At 45.2% G+C, this 21680-nt stretch overlaps 1 pseudogene; it reads left to right on the top strand.

Moving 5' to 3' along the window:
* The first annotated feature begins 16882 nt into the window (after nt 1-16882).
* Nucleotides 16883-19695, top strand: LOC146186948 (uncharacterized; annotated as a pseudogene).
* The last annotated feature ends 1985 nt before the right edge of the window (nt 19696-21680 follow it).

Genomic DNA, 21680 nt, shown 5'->3' on the forward strand with positions numbered 1-21680 from the left:
TTTTCCATCGAATGACGCTCGTTCAAAATGATATTTGTTTGCTACTACATGGGAAAATATAATGACATTTGGTGAAAACGACATTAGGTATACGAGTTTGAGGTACTCATCCGAATGCGATCAACGAGGAAAGGTGTTATGTCGACACCAGACACTCGGTGAGAGGATGCACCTAAAATAAACTACAAAAGTGCCATCTGCATTAAATACTACTGTGCTCCTGTAAGTTTGCAGCTAGTCATCTATGTGAAATATGCCAAATAGCATCGTAAAAAAAAAAAACAAAAAAAACTGGCACTCATCGTTGCCAGCCAACCCGTAGCCAACTCAGCGCAGGCGGAACAGGTCGCTTCTGCTGCCACGGTCCGTTGGCGCCAAGTCGCCGACACGACGGATTTCTTTCGCCACCTTCAGAAAAGCATGCTCTGTCCATCTTAAGTATCAGGCGCTTATTTTGAGGAAGGAATCTAAAAAAATATCGTTACTGAGGAGCGCTGTTTTGTAACGAGATTTTGGAAGAAGTGACAAAAGCAATACAAGCAAATTTCTGCTTTTAGCAGCTGCCGCCGGTTTGACGCAGCTCATCCTTATTTCGTTCTCTAGCTGCTAAGGCGTCGCCGAAGTTACACCTTCCGTTTACTGTAAGACAATTTGTGAGACAATTGAACAGATAGTAAGGCAGTTTATGAATAGGAAATTTACTATTTCCAAAGCACGTCCAGCTACGGCTTTTATGCGAAACCGTTTAGGCGTTTAGCCTAGCGACGACTAGGGCCTTGCACACGGCCAGAGCACCGTCGTTGGCCGCCTTCGCGGGCAGTAAGCTCGCGGCATCCGATGTAGCAGGCGTTACGAATTTCCGATATTCTTTTTTGATGAGGCTAAGCTCGAGCATTTTTGACGGGCCTTAATACGCCGAGCGAACGATTCGGCGAAAACGTACGGGAGTTAACTGGGTTGTAGTATGCTGCGCCGTAGGGCGATACTCGAAGTTTCTATAAAATCGCCGTCAGACAGTACACTATACTACCTATTTTACGTGTTGCTCTTGACACTTGCTTTAGTGCGGAAAGTGTACGTTGTTGAAACTCGTACGCGTTTCACTGTCGAGCGCAGACGTGCGCACCTTCCGTACCCTTTCGTAAACAAACGCCGCCGACACAGTCGCTAACTTCGTAATTGATAGCCCTAATCAAAAGGTTGGTTACAAGGTATGCAAGACATGAATGTCAATTTAAAGGCTGCTTTCGTTTACAGCGCCTTCCCCTTCGCCACATATTGAAGGTACTACAATATTTGCATATCAATCACAATTGCCATAATTTGGAAATGGCATTAGCTTTGGTCGCGTAGCAGCGCGTCGAAAAAATGACATTAACCTGAACAAATGTCATTTGGGTGCGATTGATTGCTTTCTGCTTCGAACAGCCGCGATTCACGGCCCCGGTCGTTCTCGTGAAGCATCACTGAAACTTATACCAACAAGTTTCTGGTAAGGTTTATTGTGTGTTCGAAAAACCAACTACGCAGCAATTCTTCCCGGACATTGCTAAAGGTTGACAGCGGCGTTATATCTGTTAAACCGCGACCAAAGACGAAAACACGACGCGCGCGCATAGACGCTGACACGAACAGCGCCCCGACCGAGCCCGCCTACGCTTTGCGGCTTTGGCGATAGGTGGCGTTGTCGGCGTTTTGCGCATCGCGTATAGTCCCATAACCCTTTCCCTATATCCCATTTCCCTTTCCCTTGTCCCATCCCTTCCCTCTACTTCCCAGGGGAGATCACGGGGGATCTCCCCGGGCCCGCTCCCGGCTGTGGGCCGCTGCGTAGAGATTCCCGCATTTTTTTGGAACCTTCGGGTTCTTTCACCTACGGGTGCAAACACAGACCAAGCTTGTCCTTCGGGACCAATTCTTTTATATTCGATTGGATTGAGCCTGTTATACCTAGTGGCACGGGCAGAGGCATATTATTTTATTTTCTTTTTTTTGGTTGCCTCACCATATTATATGTCTCTGGTGGGGAGCGCTGTCGTAGATGAACCAAGAATGCGGGTGTCCACGATCTTGATGCAGGTGACCAACGCCCAAAGTCAGTTCATGCGGGTTTCTCTTGTTTTCTTGGGGTCTTCTTGGGGTCGAGTCCATGAATGGCTCATTTGATGGTTTGCGTTGAGAAGGGGACGTGAGATTTCACCAGATGGTATTGGTTTGGTCAGCTCCAGGTGGGAGGGTTGACAGATCTCTAAAGCGACCTGCGGTTCGCACGCGCTGAGTGGTGCCGACGCGGCAGGTCTATGTGCCGACTTGCAGCATGTGGCGCCGTCTATCGGCGTCAAGGAGATCGGAGCATTCACAACGGGATGCGCGTAGATCACGGTAACAGATCGTGAATCGCTGTACACTAAAGCTGTCTAATGCTGAGGGGACCTGGTTGGGGAGCGGCAGACGGCACCCTATTGAAAAATTCCGCATCGAACCAAACTGGTCTTTACCGCAGCATAGAGGCCGGGTTCGAATCTTACGCCGGCGTTACCCGCCCTGTGCAAGGTTAACCAGGTTTATACCGGACCGGTATAGCGCTCAAACCCGACAGCCCTGTTCGGTATGCAGCTCTAATTGGGCAATGTTCGGTATGGAACTGAAACCGGACGGACCGGTTCTCAAACTGGACGAACCGGTCTGAAATGGAGCTCTAACCGGACAGACCGTGTTTGTTTCGGAGCTCGAACCGTACAGACCATGCCAGAGCTATGCCAGCGCGCTGGTAAGCATGAAAACATGCTAAATATGCATTGCAACTTTTTTGTATATGTGGGTACACGCGCGTTTTTGCATACATGGCTGTAAATCATTGAAATTTTTCAGCAATTTGTAATGTAATGAATAACTTCTGGTCTGATGAATTAGTATTCTAATATGAATTACTTGACGGCACTAATTTGTAACAAATCTAAGTAATTCTTTTTTTAAATATTTTTACTAAACTTTCTTTTTTTAGAAAGCACTACGTACGCCCGGTATTAGGCCGCGAAAACAAGAACGTCGCTCGGATTACCTGGGCAAGGGTGACGAATCAGTAAAAAAAAAAAAGACAGCATTGAGTAGAACCCTGCATCTGAGACCTGCGGTGTTCTGTATAACCAATATCTTACTTTCGTTGGCCTGTGTGTAGCTGCAATCATTCCTCAAGCAGGAAGATATGTAAGACATCAAAGGGTCGCCAAAGAGGCAGATGGTGCAGTACTATCGGGGTTTAAAACTATTTGGGAGCGCTCAGTGGCATTCCTGCTGCGTCGGCTAGGCACATTGATCCCTGGTTATACTCGTCGCCACGAGATGAAAAAAGGGCGGGGTGCTTTTTTGTTCCCCTTCACGGATCACTGCCTTGTCGTGGCGGAGGGGCTTGAGAAACTCGATGAAGTCGTGAGCTCTGCTGTGTAGGGCCACCCAAGATAGACAGGTCACGGCAGAGAGTTCTGACAAAATGTGATTCACTGGAGAAGGTAATGGCAACCCACTCCAGTATTTCCTGCCAAGAAAACCCTATGGCCAGTCACAATACCATTAATGATATGGCGCCGGAAGATGAGCCCCCCAGGTTGGAAGGCGTCCCACATGTTACTGGGGATGAACAAAGGGCGATTCCTAGTAGCTCCAGGACGAATGAAGCGGCTGGGCTAAAACCAAAAGGACGCTCAGTTGTGGATGTGTCGGGAAGCGACCGGAAAGTCCGATGTTGCAAGGAGATGTATCACATAGCAACATGGAATGTAAGATCTATGACGCAAGGTAAACTGGATATCGTCAAGCGAGAAATGGACAGATTGAACATTGATATCTTGGGTATCAGCGAGCTCAAGTGGACTGGAATGGGAGAATTTAACTCCGGCGACCATTATGTCTTTTATTGCGGGCACGAATCCAAGAGAAGGAATGGGGTCGCTCTCATAGTAAACAGAAGAATGGGCAAAGCAGTGCTAGGGTACAACCCCAAAAACGACCGAATGATTCCACTTCGGATCCAAGGTCACCCTTTCAACATAACAGTTATCCAAATCTATGCACCGACCACTACTGCTGAAGAAGCTGACGTTGAGAGATTTTATGCGGACCTACAATGCCTTTTAGACCGCACCCCATCATCAGACGTCGTTTTTCTCATAGGAGACTGGAATGCTAAGGTAGGGAGTGAAGAAATATCCGGAATTACAGGCAAGTTCGGTCTTGGTGAGCCAAATGAAGCTGGGCAGAGGCTAGTAGAGTTTTGTCAAGAAAACAACCTGACCATAGCGAATACTCATTTTCAACAGCACAAGAGGCGCCTGTACACATGGACCTCACCGGACGGTCTGTACAGGAATCAGATCGATTATATTATTTGCCGACAGAGATGGAGAAGCGCTATACAAGCAGTAAAAACAAGGCCTGGGGCCGATTGTGGCACCGATCATCAGCTTCTTGTTGCCAAGATTAAGCTTCGATTGAGGAAAACGCAGAAAACTAGAAGGCCTTTCAGGTATAATCTGGATCAAGTTCCATTAGAATATGCTGTGGAAGTGAGGAATCGATTTCAAGAATTAGATCTAGAAGACAAAGAGCCTGAAGAGATGTGGACTGATGTTCGTGATATAATACAAGAAGTTGCTACTAAGGTAGTTCCAAAGCAAAAGAAATGCAAGAAAGCAAACTGGTTATCTGAAGAGGCTTTGCAAATAGCTGAAAAAAGGAGCATGGCAAAAGTTATGGGGGAAAGAGAAAGATACAAGGTTCTCAATGCGGATTTTCAGAAAATAGCAAGGAGAGATAAGAATGCCTTCCTGAACATACAGTGCCAAGCAGTTGAGGACAGCAGCCAATTAAGGAACACAAGAACTCTGTATAAGACAATCAAAGATATCAAAGGAAGCTTCTGTGCTAAGATGGGCGTGATAAAGGACAAACGAGGCAAGGACCTCACTGAAGCCGCAGAGATAAAGAAGAGGTGGCAGGAATACACAGAAGAACTGTACAAGAAGGACCCGAATGTGCAAACCCAACATAAGACGGTTGTGATCACTGATCTCGAGCCGGGCATCCAGAACAGTGAAGTTGAATGGGCCTTAGCCAGCCTTGCTAAGAACAAAGCTAGCGGAATTGATAGCATTCCAGCTGAGTTGCTTCAAAACCTCAACCATGACGCTGTTAACATTCTGCATACATTATGTCAGAAGATTTGGACAACCCTTCAGTGGCCACAGGATTGGAGGAGGTCAGTTTACATCCCCATTCCAAAGAAAGGCAGTGCCAAAGATTGTTCCGACTACCGCACGATCGCGCTTATTTCGCATGCTACCAAGGTGATGTTGAAAATCCTCCAAGGTAGGCTGCAGCAGTATGTGGATCGGGAGCTTCCGGACGTGCAAGCTGGGTTTCGCAAGGGCAGAGGAACTAGAGACCAAGTTGCCAACCTTCGCTGGATCATGGAAAAAGCAAGAGAGTTCCAGAAACCCATCTGCTTCTGCTTTATTGATTATGCGAAAGCGTTTGACTGCGTAGATCACAGCAGATTGTGGCAAGCTCTCCAAGAGATGGGAGTTCCAATTCATCTCATCTGTCTCCTCAGGAACCTGTATGAAGGGCAAGAGGCCACAGTCAGAACTGGGCATGGTCTTACTGATTGGTTTCCGATTGAGAAAGGAGTGAGGCAAGGCTGCATACTGTCGCCCTGCCTATTTAACCTATATGCAGAGTGCATCATGAGGAAGGCCGGTCTGGACGAGTCTTCAGCTGGAGTGAAGATTGCTGGAAAACGTATCAACAACCTTAGATATGCGGATGATACCACTTTAATGGCAGAAAGTGAAGCGGAACTCAAGAGACTTCTGATGCGCGTACAAGAAGAGAGTGAGAAGTTTGGGCTTAAACTGAACATTAAAAAGACAAAGATCATGGCGTCTTGCCCTATCAAGTCCTGGAGCATCAAGGGACCAGAAGTGGAAGCTGTGACAGATTTTCTCTTCTTGGGCTCCAAGATTACCTCGGAAGGAGACTGCAGCCATGAAATTAGGAGACGCCTGCTTCTGGGAAAGAGAGCAATGGTTAGCCTTGACCGCCTAGTAAAGAGCAGAGACATTAGTCTGCCAACCAAGATCCGTATAACTCGTGCTATGGTCTTTACAGTTGTGATGTATGGATGCGAGAGTTGGACTGTGAAAAAGGCTGACCGCCGAAGAATTGACGCGTTTGAGTTGTGGTGCTGGCGAAGACTCTTGAGAGTTCCTTGGACTGCCAGAAGATCAAATCAGTCAATATTGTCGACCATAAACCCTGACTGCTCATTGGAGGGTCAAATTCTAAAGTTAAAGCTCAGCTACTTTGGTCATCTGATGATTAGAGAGGAGTCGCTGGAGAAAGATTTGATGTTGGGAAAGGTTGAGGGTCGCCGGAGAAGGGGTAGGCAGCGAACGCGATGGTTAGATGGCATCCTCGAGGCACTGCAGATGAAGTTATGTGATGTTAGGAAGATAGTGAGAGACCGGAAAGCGTGGCGTGACATGGCCAATAGGGTCACGAAGAGTCGGACACGACTGAACGACTGAACTGAACTGCTTTTTTGTTGTCATTGCCTTATCTCTGCAAAAACGCGTGCTGTAGGAAAGAGGGAGAGAATACTTCAGTAGAGTTAGTTGTTGGGCTAGTTGGTATTCTAGATTTAAGGACATAGTTTTCAGCGCAAAGGCACGCGGCCAAAGGAAAGAGGAAGAAGGAAGGAGCACGCAAGAGATCTAAAGAATAAGGAAGGTGCTAATCTTGTCGCGCACTGCGCTACTTGCAAAGATTGTACACCGCTGTTTTCTGGAGTCAGGATTTTAAGTAAAAGCAAATTAAAAACCACTCTTTAAACGATAGAAGCATATTATATTCAGAGGGCTGGGTCAGGTTGTGTTAGCGATACCTCAGTTTTGTACAACGCAGAAAAGATTTTCCTTTCTAAGTTCTTGAGATAAAAGGTGTGATGCGTTTCGTTTTGTTTATCTTTTCCCTGGCACGGTATGCGCCTGCGCGTCTGGCTGTATATAACTTGTGTGCGTAGAAAAATAAACAGTTGTGAGTCATCGCTGTGTTCGTCCCTATAGTCTTCCTTCTTCTTCTTTCCTTTGGCCGCGTGCCTTTGCGCTGAAAACTATGTCCTTAAAGGGAGGGAATTTGTCTGACGAAATTTGGCGGGAAGGCGAACAAAATTATGCGTCGCGTCTGGGTTGAAGTTTTGGTTGCTGGGTATACTTAGTTATCAAATGGTGGTAAAGCAGGGAATAACTTAAGAGTAATTAAATTATAATAATAAGTGGTTCCCAGGAAAGGAAAGGCGCAGTATCTGACACACACGTTCTGTGGACATCTGAACCGCACCTTAAGGGAAGGGAGGAAGGTGAGAATGAAAGTGGAACGAGAGATGAAGGAGCCGTATTGGAGGGCTACGGAGTAATTTCGACACCTGCGGATCTTTAACGTGCTCTGACATCGCACAGCTGACACGACGCCTCTGTTTCGGCCGCTGCCCGGGCGGGCCCAACCAAGGCTTTTGGGGCCTGCAGGTCATAGCAGCCTAGCAGGGTCACCTCCTAGTTCTCCCGAGTGGGGTTGGGGTGAGGAGGAATAGCTGGGTGGGATTGGGCAAGCCCCCACCATGTGTTAGATGTCCGAAAACTTCTCCGCACAGTGCGGACAACTACCCGTGAAGGAAGGATTAAAATGTTTGAGTGCTGTCGGGCACAGAAGAGTGTTGGTATAGAGACGGAGTAGAAGCCGCTCCTGCGTCTTAGATAGACCTTTACTCGGGCGAGGGTAAAGGCTGTTTCAAGTTTGATTATAAAGAACAATGTCTTTAAAAGAATCATTGCTTTTTCACCACCACCACCTCCGTTCCGCCTCCATCGAAACGCAGTCGCCGGCGGTCGGGATCGAGCTCGGGTACTCTGGCACAGTAGTCGGGCGTCTTACCACTGCACCACCGCGGCGGGGCTAATTAAATTACTCTGCTTAAGTAATTGTAATGCAATGCATTTACTTTCTGGAGGAGTAATTGTTATGTAATTGTATTTTTTAGATTTTGAGAAAAGTAATTAGTCATGCAATTTCATTCCATTGCAAAACTAATTTGCCATGCTTGCATAGAAGTGTACCCTAGCTACCGCACAAGGTCATCGCGCTGCTTGTTGCGTGTTTTTCCTCGAGCGTATACGTTCATTACAAGCCACAATGGCTGCATGCCGTCCAGTGTCGTGGCGTACCTTCATATATGCGTGACTGAGTGCGAAAGCGCAATGAAGAACGCATCCTTCCCCCAGCGACATGAAAAATATGTTCTCGTATATGACTACTAAATATGCACCGACAGCTGCATATCGCGCGACGCAGTATCCGAAATAGCTAAGACGAATGCGCTACCTGCTTGTAGCGGCTAAGTGCAAAAAGCACTGCAAGAGTAGTAGCAAGTGCCTATACTTCACAATTTCTGCTGTTTTATTCGCTGTTGCAGTTCTTAATATCACCCAACCGAGCTGAACCAACACAGGCCAGACGCGCTCGCTGCCCCGCCGGGATGGCGCAGTGATTACGGCGCTTGACAACTGTGCCCAAGGATACGGGATCGAATCCCGGCCTTGGCGGCCGCCTTTCACTCGAGGTGAAGAGCAAGGCACCCGTGTGCTGTGCGATGCCAGTGCACGTTAAAGAAGCACATGTGGTCGAAATGTCCGGAGTCCTCTTCTACGGCGTCTCTCATAGCCTCAATCGCTATGAGAGACGCAAACAAACAAGTCGCCCTCGCTGCCGCTACGTTACGATCTGAAGTCACCTATTAGGCTGGCATCTGTGTGCCTTAAAGCGTGCTATAATTTCTTAAATAGCTTTTTTCGGCGGTGGTAACATTTGGAAGACGAGCTCTAATTCCACAAATACAACATATAGTGCCTAAAAAATTAGTTCACGTGGTTAGTTAATTATTGAACTAACTGAAATATTCTACCTGGTGTCTGTCCTAGAACCCGAAATACAGCCCCAGAGCTAAAATAAATACGAAGCAAGTTTCCTTTTTTTTTTAAATTTGCGCCGTCAAAAAAAAGAAAAAGAAAAAGAAACTTCTCTGTGTATGGTAACTGTTTAAAACAGCTGTTTGGGGTAAGGCAGCTGTTACTTCAATATTGTGACACTCCAGTATGAGATGGGAGGATAGGAAGGAATGGTGTCGATTACTGCTGTGGAGGGCCGCGAGACACTCAGATTTAATTGAGGAAGTTTGGGGAGGAAGAACAAGAATGGATTTCGTATATGTGCAGCCTGAAGCGATTAAGAAGCGCGTTTGTATTATAATGTGAAATCATTAGAGGGGCCTATAGAAAGTGAAAGCTGTCAACCGTGTGTCTGAAGACTCTGCCAGCTGCCCCCTGAAGCACGGAATAACCACCTGCCACGAATAAGAACCCAGGCAGTCCAGATTATCGACCCAATGTCGGAGCATGATGGCAATGCACTGTTCCTGTGTACCCAAACAAAGTAAGGCATGGAACAATGGCACTGACTATGTCCGACCAAAAAGCACATATTATCGGCCCAATATTTTGGAGCGTGTTTGGTAATGTACTGTTCCTGTCAACCCGAGAAACAGAAGCCATGGACAAATATTGGCATTGCGTTGGCTATGTCCGACCAAGTAGCACAGCTTATCGGCCAATATTGCAGCGTGTTGACAATGTACTATTCCTGTGTACCCGAGCAACATAAGCCATGTGACCTATATTGGTACTGTGTTGGCTATGTCCGGCCCTGCATACGGCGAATACACTGTCAACGGTGTACCATTGTTGAACCAGTGCTTTGCGCTGCGTGGGTATGGCCGGACATTGCCAGCAAATTCCAAATATTATGCCAATGGTGCTTCCTTACTAGGAAGTGGCAAAATGGAGAGGAAAATGTCTGCTCTCTTGTCGAGTAGAGGTGGCAGACGAAAACCCAGGACATAAACAGAAACACAGGAAGTCTCCACAGATGCCCTAAAGGCGGACCAATCTGTGTATCGCACACGAGATGAAGTGGCTGGTGCAAACTATTTTATGCATACCTACAGTACGTTGGTATGTGATCACTCCCATGTGTTTCCACATCACTGAACCAAGAAACAGAGGGATGGATGCTTCTAGAAACAAATGTCACATCTAAGCAGCTGCTGTAGGTTGTTCCACGCAGAAACGTCAGTGAACCGTAATTTATATTGACGAGATGTTGCGTATGCATAAAGTCTGCCAGGCCTCTTCCTCGATTGCTCATTATGGCACTACCCCACTAAGGGTGGTGAACATCAAAGTCACCCACAATAATAAAGAAAAGACTCGTCGTTTTAGGATAATATCAAACAAATGTAGTGATTCGCGTTGTGGGGCTGTAGAGAATGGCGGAAGCGCGCAATATCTCGGCGTACGCACACTATCACATTGCTTGCTTCGTCTGCTTCTCGAGGCCATAGCAGAACATATCCAGAAATACGGAAGGCAGATGGCATGTTGGGCTCACATATCACAATCACAGGAAAGCGGTACTTCTGGTACTTCTGTACCAGCTGTCGGAAATCACTCAGACGACCGCGCAGGCCTCGGGCATTGCACTGCATCACTGCACTGCGGTGCATGTACAGTGATATGCGTGGGCATTCTAGCTGTAGGTCGCAGCTGACTCCTTAGTGGCTCTTGCCACCTACAGTCTATCAATAAAACTGTATCAAAATACATATTCACACCTGTAAAAGTCAAGCGAAGACTTTCTATTAGCTGTTTTTGACCCAGGGCATAAGAGGGCGTACAACGTGCTAAGGAAAGCAATAACAACAACAACAACAAAAAGGTTTGCCGACCAGTGAAGTCGAAGAAGGACTGATGATGTGGTTATTGCGTCCATGCTATGCATGAGGGTGATGCAGTGGTTAGGGTGCTCGACTACTGTGCTCAAGGATGCGGGATCGAATCCAGGCAGCGGCGACCGCTTTTCCATGGAGGCGAAAAGTAAGACGCCTGTGTGCTGTGTGATGAAACGTTAAAAAACCCCAGATGGTCGATATATCCGGAGCCCTCCATTACAGCGTCTCTGACAGCCTGAATCGTCCTGGGACGTTAAACACTAGAAATCAAACTAAACCAGTATACGAGGACGGGATGATCGACAAGAGACCCGCTGCTACCAGGTGCCGAGCTATGCATACATTGAGGAGCCGCTGTAACTCTGTGATCAGCTGAGGAAAATCGGGCACTGGCAGATACATGAACAGATTCCTGCAGCTGTAGCTAGGTGCTCGAAACAACATCGATATCATAATACGTACTCTTTAAAGTGCAGCTGCATCACTTTTTAAGAATTCCGCGATATTCAAGGATTCAAATCTATATTGGCTGTTGTAATGCATGCAAAGTGGTTTTGCGCTAGTATTCAAACTGATGGCGTAATCGACGATTAAACCTCGAGCTTCTCCTCACAGCATTGAAGTGTGCAGAGAAGCTCGGTGATGACGACGGACGGTAATAATCTTTTTTTTTTTTTTTTTTTCTGCCTTCGCCCACATCTTGCGGTACCTTTTTTGATGCCGCCAAACAACGTTTCTAGGCTTTCGTTGGCGTTGTTTTTACTGCTTCACACCAAGCATTTCTAAGCAGGAAATGTACTGGTACCGTGAATGACGTCATCATGCCCCTCCCCACTGTCACTGGTGGTGCAGAGAAGCTTGATAACAGTCACGGTTTTAATTGCTAATTGCACCCATGATTCAAATGCTAACGCCAAGATATTTGGCATGCTTAAACAGCAAGCTATAAACAATCGGCCCCTCGAAATTCATCAAAATCTGAAACCGGTGCAGTTTCCCTTTAAGCATCTGTCAGCATTCGCGCGTCAAACCCTACCGAAAGAATAAAAGCTAGCATGCATGGTGAAGCGTACCACATTATAAACCGATGTATGAACAATTTGCTTGTGAAGTTGTAATATGTGCTGTAATCCAACAGAGTACAGTTACCAGGCAACTTTGTGGAATTCAGTACACAAGAAGTAGGGTACTCTGCGACGTAGATGCACGAAAAAAAATTCCCAGTCACGCTGCAGAAGGGCTAAAACTAGAACATCAAAACTAGTAAAACGGCCTGACAACAAAATTTGATTTGAGTGGTTTGCGAAAGTAAATGAGTCTAGTTTTAGAATGGCTTACCCCAGTGTTACTGAGGTGCTAGTCTCCTGCTTGGCCTCAGCAAGCATGTGGAGGTATCAAAAGTCTTTCGTCAGCATGCTGAAAAACGCTACAGTGAACGAGTGTGCGTTTTTTGCAAAATAGTAGGGGTAACATTAAGAGATAGGAAGCGTGCAGAGTGGGTCAGAGAAATAACTCAAGTTACCGACATTCTAGTGGAAATTAAGAAGAAGAAATGGACATGGGCAGGACATGTAGTGCGAAGAGAGGATAACCGATGGTCGCTTAGGGTAACAAACCGGATTCCAAGAAAGGAAAGCGTAGCAGGGGGCGGCAGAAAGTTAGGTGGGCGGATGAGGTAAAGAAGTTCGCGGGGGTCAAGTGGATGCAGCTAGCACAGAACCGGGTTAAGTGGCGAAATATGGGAGAGGCCTTCGCCCTGCAGTGGGTATAGTCAGGCTGATGATGATGATGATGATGATGAACATACAATTTCAGTAAAATTGTATACCTTCAGACAGTAATCAATTCACTGGGAAAACATGAAATTTGTCAGTAATACAAATGTAATTCATAACACGCGATAGAAACTGGTTACGAATTCAGTAATCTGCAGTTTTTTTTCTATATTAAATGGCGTATTCTAGTGATTCCCTTTAAGGCAGTGAGAAAGAAAGTCATGTGCAATGATTTACTCCAGCGACTACCAGTCAGGAAGGAAGCACAATCAAATTTCTCTAAAACTAGTCTTTAAAGGACTTATGGCACATTCTGCTTACGTGATTTATTTTATAAGATTGCTTGTTAGACATTATGCATGAATCACCCAAAGAAAAAAAAAACACGTCCATAAATTAGCCATCGATAGTCTTTTGAGAGGTCGCACACTTCCTCCCAAATCGTTATGAGTGCCACGTCCACCTACAAAACTGAATTGGTTAAGTGGCCGAATCTGTAGCCCCAATAAAACAGAACACCACTAAATAAATATGACTTTCAAGTATACTGCAATGGGTAAAATATTTAAAGAGCGTGGTATTTCCCAATGCTGTTTTTGTCCAGCGTTTGTACACATAGCAAAAAAGCTTTTTTCAACGCTCCGAGAGATGCTTCATTTAGTCGTGATAAAAATCGCACGTAGTAAATGTCTGTTTAACTCGTTTCAAATTTCTACAGACCACGTCTTTTGAGACACCATACAATAGAAGATTTCTTAATTTTGAGAAAAAAATAGGACGAACGAAATCTGATCAGTGCACTTCAGAAAAAAAAAACAAAAAAACAAAACAAAATTAACATTGGACAGAGAGTGGATAAAGTCACTATAGAGTAGCAGAAGCAGCACATCAGTACCAGCTCACGCCCACAACGCGAAATTAAAGTTAAAAAATGAAAAGTAAATTTTAATTAAGTTAAAGTAGCAGATGCCGAAGAAAAGTTCTTAGTAATGACCTATTGAACTTTTGGGCTTTTAATTTACTAACAATTGATCACATTTTCAATGTGGTACAGCGCGACGCGTTGAATTTGTGTTGAAAGTATTAACGCCGTTTTAAAATTAACGCGATATTAGGTCTGCTACAATGTTTTGTAGACACTATATGAGTGTAAAACTTCCTTATTTGGAAAAAAGTCGACGACTTTCTCCGACTAGTTCTCTCTTCTTGGTTGCAGTAAGCGTAGCTTATTGTGCCAAAGGAGTTCAGTCTTGTAATACCGTATGACCGTATCATTAGTGTTTTGTTTAGAATTAAGTAACTGGAAGAAATTGCCAACAATAGGTTCGGTAATCTGCCCGTCACGTACAACAACACTAATGCACAAGCCACAGTTTGGGAGCGATTATTCTAGCCCTTTATTATCGGTGATTGTCGAGCTAGTTTATGATATCACTCGCGCAATTCGAATCAAACGATATCAAATGGCATCCAACAATACCGCTAGTCCGGAATCAGCGAAAATATTTAAATACTTTGCAAACGTTTGGCTTTTGTTCTTTGAGATGCTAAAATGGGGGCAGCGCCTATGCAAAGCTATATCATCGATTGATGTTTGTGACGTAAATTGGAGAGCGAGATAATTCCCGACGTCACATACGTTTGTATATATGCCGTTTTTGTCTGGTCTACCGCTACAGGCTACTAGCGCTGTCCTGCTCGAAGCTTGATCACCAGCTCAAACTGATCGGCACAGCTCGCAAGACTACGAAAACCACTGAGGCCCTGAACTGAGGGCACCACCCAAGCGAATCCAAAACTTTATGCAATAAAGCTTTTCACTTACTACAACGGCTACGAAAGTTAACGGTTTCAGTTGCGCGGAGAAAAATTATTTCGACGCAGGGTCGTAAGTCATGCCATTTGTTCTGGGCATAAAAATACACTTAATCGCTTATAACGCGCTACATGGACACTGCTTACGTCACCTTAACGCCCAGAAGGCGCCATATTTACGCGTTGAAATCTTTGAGCTTCGCTGGGCAGTTCCCTCAAGGGTGGCCTGTTCAATTAAAGCCAGTTTGTGTCTGCTTTGAGCTGCGTCGACGTAACCATGCACCAGTTAAACTCATGTTGGGGCTTCGAATGTCAGCTCCAGGTTCCACTGTTGCATGTCTAGTTTATGTATCAGTATGCTCACTTTCGCCCCGACGCGGTGACTTAGTGCTGATGGCTCAACACAAGGACATGTGATCGAATACCAGCTGTGTGACCACTGCTTTTCGATGAAGGCGAAAAGCAAGACGATTCTGTACGGCGCGATGTTAGTGCACGTCAAAGAAACCCAGGTGGCCGAAATTTTCGGAGCTCTCCACTACAGCCTTCCTGAACTTAGTCACTGTGGGGCGTAAACCGTACAAACTAAACTGTCACATACGTTTGCTGCACACTTCTGCCGAAAGCCTGCATCAAGACTATTGCTCGTAGCCATTTTTGAAACACTCCATGGGTTCAGTGCAAGCAGGAAGTAGTAAATGTTCCCATTCACGCTTCAATAGGAGCGGGCATAGCTCGGTTGGGCTGGAAAGACGGAAATCAACAGACATATGAAATAACCATATGTCCCGATGTTTGGCCCGTTTTTATTTGTTGGGATATTTGCGTTGACTTCCGATGGACTGGAGTGTTTCTGCACGTAAATGGGTTAGTGAGAATGAAAATCGCGTTGCTATATTCATAATCGCCGAGCGGCAGTAATAAGCTGTTCAGCCGCATTGCACGCGGGAGGTTCGAGATCGATCGTTTCGAACATCCAGTCGCTTTTAATGCATACTGCACAAATTTGTGCGCACAGAAATTAAGTAGACACTTAAGATCCGCATTATAAGTATGACGTGATAGCAGTCTGTGGTGCTCTGCATATACACGCACACGAATTAGCACACAGATACAGTCTTAAAGTAGCACACTACGTGAAAGACTACGCGACATAAACACAAGCCACTCGCTGTTCCCAAGACGTAAAAGTGTGTCTTGCATACCCTGGTCGGTAGCGTGTCTGGATCGCTACCGGAGGGCAGCGGGTTCTAATCCCGCCTAAATCCAAAAATTATTGGAATTTTTCTTTAACCGAAATTAATTGCATTCTATATATGAATCACTTGAGACACTTGGCGACCTTTACTTCTCATTACATTCTGCGCTTTAATCACTTTCATTGCGCCCGTGACGTGACGTTTAACGTGACCGTTAAAGGGTGTTTGAAATTCCAGCGCCAGATTACGTGCTATTACGTTTTGGCGTTATGAACTAAGATTTTTCGTAGCCTGCTCCTTTTAAAAAGGAGTGCGCTGGAGGGCCTGTTGCTCTTAGTTTACTCTCTCATAGCGTAATTCTTGCTTAGAATTCACCCCTCTGCAACAAGTTCACTTCGTTAGGGAGGATCAATCCGGATAATTTTGGGTTCAGTACGTGCCTGCGTTTTTGCCAAACATGCACCGAAAGTAAATCGCGGACAGAGAAGATGCGAGGCACACACGTGGGCGCTCTAACAACTGATAATTTACATAAAACGGTAACTGGGGTCGAGCGATAATCATCTAGAAAAACAGAACTGTACAGATCTGCACTTTTCAGATCTAGAAACCTTAACCAATTCCTGCACCTACGCACGTAGGAAAGAAAGTTGATGAACCTACCTACGGAGCGATGTGTTGAAGGGGCGTGCAGATTTCTATTTAGGCGACGTCTTTTTAGCCTCAAAAGACAAAACGTTGAAACTGTCCTTAGTAGAGACGAATGTATTTCAGTTCTTCAGATTCGTTGACGACCTTTTAACGCGAATATTTATAAAACAGGATTGTAAAAACTGTAAGTGTTGTGGCATCTGACATAAAATTGAGCGCCAATGTAGCTTGTCAAAACACATGCATGTGTGAAGAAGCAAGTGGTTCAGGCTTTTATTCGGAGGAATGAGGTCTGATTAAGATCTTTAGTGCAACTTTATCACGTGAGATTAAGATGATGAAGACGACGGCATTCGAAGCGCAGCATTAAAGACTGACAGCGCGCATGACAAATAAAGTGTAAATGGCATGCCGTGTCTTGACAGTTTGATTTTAATTTGAATGTTTGTTTGTGCAACACCTCCTAGACAGCTTTCAAGGCCTGCGCGCTCCGACGTGACGTCACTTCCTGCCGGCCTACTCCCTGCGTCCCCGGCGTCCCGGCGCACCAGTCAGCCGCGCGCCATATTTGCTTTGTGCCGTGTGCGAGTGGGCTGCTGTTCTGCGTGTGTTTTCTTGCCCTATTTGGTTGCTGTGCGCCCATGTTTTGCGGCATATGCTGGTTTTGACATGCCGAACAAGTGTTGTGTACCGGCATGTTCAAGCAATTACCGAACAGGGGAAAAAGCCCAAGTGTTTTCCTTCCCGAAGGACGAAGTGCAACGCACGAAGTGGCTGCGGGCGATACCGAGGAAGGATTTTATTCCTACAGAGAATAACAAGGTAAGAGATTTGTTTGTTACACTGTGCTTCTAGACTACGTTTGAAGCGCAATTCGATTATTCCTTTTATCGAACGAGAACAGTATATAGCAGGTATTTCGCTCTAGCAGTCGCATATTATCAGTATGCCTTCGCTTTTGTTTGCATGCAGGTATGCGCACTGCACTTCGAGGAGTCATGTCTTGAACGGAAAACTTCGTACACGGATCCCAGGACCGGGCGAGTGCTCGAGGTTTCATTGAAAATACCCCGGCTTTGAAAAGGATCAGTGCCTGCTCTCTTTCCGGGATGCCCATCCTACTTGTCAAAGCAAGACGCCTGCCCTTCCAGAATATCACCAGATAGCAAACGAACACGCCGAGAAGCATCAGACCTTGCTCGTGCGATTTCTGAATCCGCAGCTTCCTACCACAGTGAAGAAATTAAGCGTAGTTTTTTCTCGCTTCCTGAACTGAAAGAACGATTGAAGACAGTGTGTGTACCTGATGTGTGGGCAGTCATTCATCGCCCTAACTGTGCGCTGTTTTTGAACATAGTGAACGAGAGTGCACCTGTTTTGCAGTCATCCGTGACCATCTCCGTTGATATGGAGTTAAGCGTGTGTTTCTTGGGCAAAAGTTTGAAGCGTTTTGGAAATTACTTGGTGCCAAATAAGGTCATGGATGTCAATGTTCTCCTGGAAATATTGAATCGAATGCAATGCATTGAGAGCGACGAGTGTCCTTCTGATGGCCTTCCAGATATTGTTTGTGCTCTTCTGGAAAAAATTGAGGAACACATCACAGACAGCAAAAGGGATATGATTAGATTTTTGAAAGAACAGGTGACATTGCTTGTAAAGGAACGCATCCAATATTCATCAGAGATTATGGTGCTTGCTTGTATTTTGCACACCATATCCCCTCACGCATACAAGTTCCTTAGGTCATCTTGTGTTCTTGTCTTGCCACATCCGAGTACAATAAGAAATGTCTGCTCTTCATTTCAGTTGTCACCGCAAAATGAATCTGGGAATGGTAATTTTCTGAAGTACATCGCCCACAGATCCAAACAACTGAAGCAATATGAAAAAGATATTGTTCTGATGGTAGATGAAATCCATATCCAGCCATTTTTTGATTATAAAGGTGGCAATATCAGTGGAGCAGCGGCAAACTCCAATGTGGCCGCTACATCCGCGCATGTGTTTATGTTGCAAAGCATGCTCAGCTCTTTTCGAGAAGTTGTACACATTCTTCCTGTGCGAACGCTGAATGCCGAGTCTCTGCACAAAGTGCTGAAGGAAGTCATCCTCGGGCTTGAAAAACTTGGATTCAGAGTGCTAGCTGTTGTGTCGGATAACAATTCGATCAACAGGAAAGCCCTTAGTATGTTTTCAAGTCCCCCCAAGCTGAAAATAGCTTATCCGAATCCGGCTGACGCATCACGGCCTTTATTTTATGTTGTAGATGCCGTGCATTTGCTCAAGTGCATTAGAAACAACTGGTTAAATAAAAAAAATCCTGGAACTAACCTTTATTTCCCACTGTTTGACCTTTCAAATAACACAGTGCATCATGATGCCATACAGTGGGCTTCTTTCAAGGAACTACGTGAGCTTCATAAGCTTGAAGCTTCGCAGCTCCTAAAATACAGCTACCACCTCTCCTCAAAAGCACTGAACCCCAGCAACTTAGAGAGACAGAATGTCAAGCTCGCTTTACAGGTATTTAATGAATTTGTGGCTGAAGCATTAGATGCCCACAGTGACTTGCCAGCATTTCAACATGCTAAGCAGACTGCAAATTTTGTTAGAGTAATCGTTAGATGGTGGAAAATTGTAAATGTTAAAACACCGCACAAAGGGTATCACCATCGGGATGTTTACGAGCAGCCAGCTTCATCAAGGACAGATGACCCTAAGCTGACCTTCTTGGGTGCCTTAGTGACTTGGTTGGACGTGTGGGAGTTTTATAAGCATGACAATGGTACACTCACAAGAGAAACTCTTACTGCTTGGAGGCATTCAGCCTACGCTTTGCTGGAGTTCACAAAGTACTGTACTGTTGAACTTGGTTACAAGTACGTACTTCTCGGAAAGGTGCAGACAGATGGTCTCGAACACAGGTTCGGTCAGTACAGGCAAATGGCAGGAGGCCACTATCACATTAGCATCCGACAACTTTATGAATGTGAAGGCAGGCTGCGACTGCAGAGCACCCTTCCGGCATTAAGCGATGATGATCTGCTAGACACTGCTTCTTCACAAAGTGCCCCACATAAAGCGTCTTTCGACATTACCGTAGAGTCTGAAGACTTAGACAAGTTGAGTTCACGTGTTGCTGTGTTTGGCTATGTTGCAGGCTTTTGCGCGCACTCTGTCTTGAAAGTTTTGAAGTGCGACACCTGCAAGGAAAAGCTTGTTGTTGAGAGAGATGATGAGAGAGACACGGATATGTACTCACTAACAGCGAACCTCAGTCGAGGGGGCTTAAAATTTCCCAGTGCGTGTGTTGTTACCATCGTTATGCACGCCGAAGTTGTTGTAAAAAAATTGCTGCAGCCCGTAAATGCCACGAACTTCTTGCAGATGTCTAATCACAGGGACATTGTGAAGCACCTTGTGATTAAAAGCCTGCCAGAGTTCGAAGAACTGTGCACATGTGAAAACGGCCATGAGCCAGAACTTGTAATTAATATGGCAGCAAAATGTGCTACAAATATAATCCTGAACAATTATTGTAAAGACAGGAACGATACTGCCACTGCTGCTGCAAAAGCTGATGCAAAAGCACGCAAATTAAAGACTGTCACCAAAAAGTGATAATGAAAGCAATTGTTGGCTGTTTATTGTGTTTCATCATTTGTGCCGCAAATAAATTTTGTCCCCATTTGTAAAGCTTTTAAGCATTTTGCATTTATTTAACTGGAGCGAACGTCACGACATGCTATTTGTCAAACGTTCTCATTCTTTTCTATTTTTTTTTTAACTCTTCCTACATCTCAACGATAATGTGCTACATCTACACGTCATTTGCGCACCAACCACGCGTAGCTTCATGGAAAGCCTGAGCGCGGCTACGCAGCAAGCGCCAACAAGCAGGGGAGAGTTGGAAGCGGCGCGTCGCCTGGGACGGGCAGTGGTGACGTAGCTGACGTCGAGGCACGTGACGCGCAGGCCTGGAACAAGTTTAGGAGGTGTTGGTTTGTGTCGCGAAATAAACTTTATAAGGATATATGTGATGACTTCCTTCCAATACCCTCGTAGAGATTGTTCTACTGTGCAGGTCCATGGGGCTCAATGTTTAAACGCGTGAAAAGTATGCCTGTACCAGAGGGAATAAAAAGTTTCTTTTTCAAGCTCAGTGTCCATACAGCAGAAGATAAAACGTATTTAAAAGAGGATTTTTTTTTGTACCTTGAGGATATCACTGCTTGATATGTCGAAAGCCAGGAACTACACACCTTAAATTGTTGAGAAGCCTTTCGCTTTCTTTATTGTTGAACGGGGGGGGGGGGGGGGGTTATTACGCACGATTAAGAACTTCCGGTCAGTGCTTTCGGAATCATAATGTTGCCCACATAGAATGAAGAGTACCGCTTGGCATGATCATAGTATTTGGTGATTCGGATGGCTTTCAACCACGCAGACATTGATGAAAGAATGATAAGACAGTATTTTTGCGAGTCTGTTTGCAGTGCTATTGAAAGCTACATGACGCAAGACGCAGTTCTGGAGTAGCTTCCGAGAATGGGAAGATTGTTAAACATTCGTGAATTTAAAATTAGTCACGCAACCTGAAGTGAGAGTGACGTTTTTTTTTTTAGCCAATGTTCCTCATCCCTCGCCTATTAATTTTCGTGAAATAAAGTTTTGAGGTTGGCAATAAAAAAAAAAAAAAGGAAAGCTGAGCCTGGCGCAGTGTTCTAATGCAGTAGCCAGTGAAGGCGGTCTCTTTGCCTCAGCCTCTAATCGAAACCAGCTGGCGGTCATACACATACTTTTTTTTTTTAAAGGTGGTTTCTCAAAGTAGGTTTCGCAGCCACTACGGAGAAATCTAAGAATGCAGGTACTAATGTTTTTGCAATAACAAAATGCCCCAAAAGCACAAGGAACCGCACAATGTTGACTCTTTTTGAGCAGGCATGTTTAAGACAAGGTTCACTGTCAGTCCATGTTACAGCGTTATATCATGCAATAAAAAGTAATATGATAGGCTGGTGCCCCTGCCTTAATTTCTGCTCCGAAATATCTTGGAATGAAGTGTGCAAAGTTGTGAATAAATGGAGATTTCTGGTAAGAAACACTGTCAGAAGTTGCCAGAAGCATGTTAGTTGCATGAACAAAGTAGCACTGCTAAATTATTAAAACCAACTTTCGGCTCAAATAAGTGTTTGTTGTAGGGCACATAAGGTTTGATATATAAATTGAACGTCCCAAAGCGACTCAGGTGGAGCGCTCCGGAATAATTCCTACCTCCTGTGACGATTCTTCACAGTGCGCTGCACATCAAGGCATATGTCATTGGTCGCAGCAGTACGTTCA

Source organism: Amblyomma maculatum, chromosome 6 (genome assembly GCF_055883805.1).
Source record: "Amblyomma maculatum isolate TAMU_Amacu chromosome 6, ASM5588380v1, whole genome shotgun sequence".
In the NCBI taxonomy this organism is placed as follows: domain Eukaryota; kingdom Metazoa; phylum Arthropoda; class Arachnida; order Ixodida; family Ixodidae; genus Amblyomma; species Amblyomma maculatum.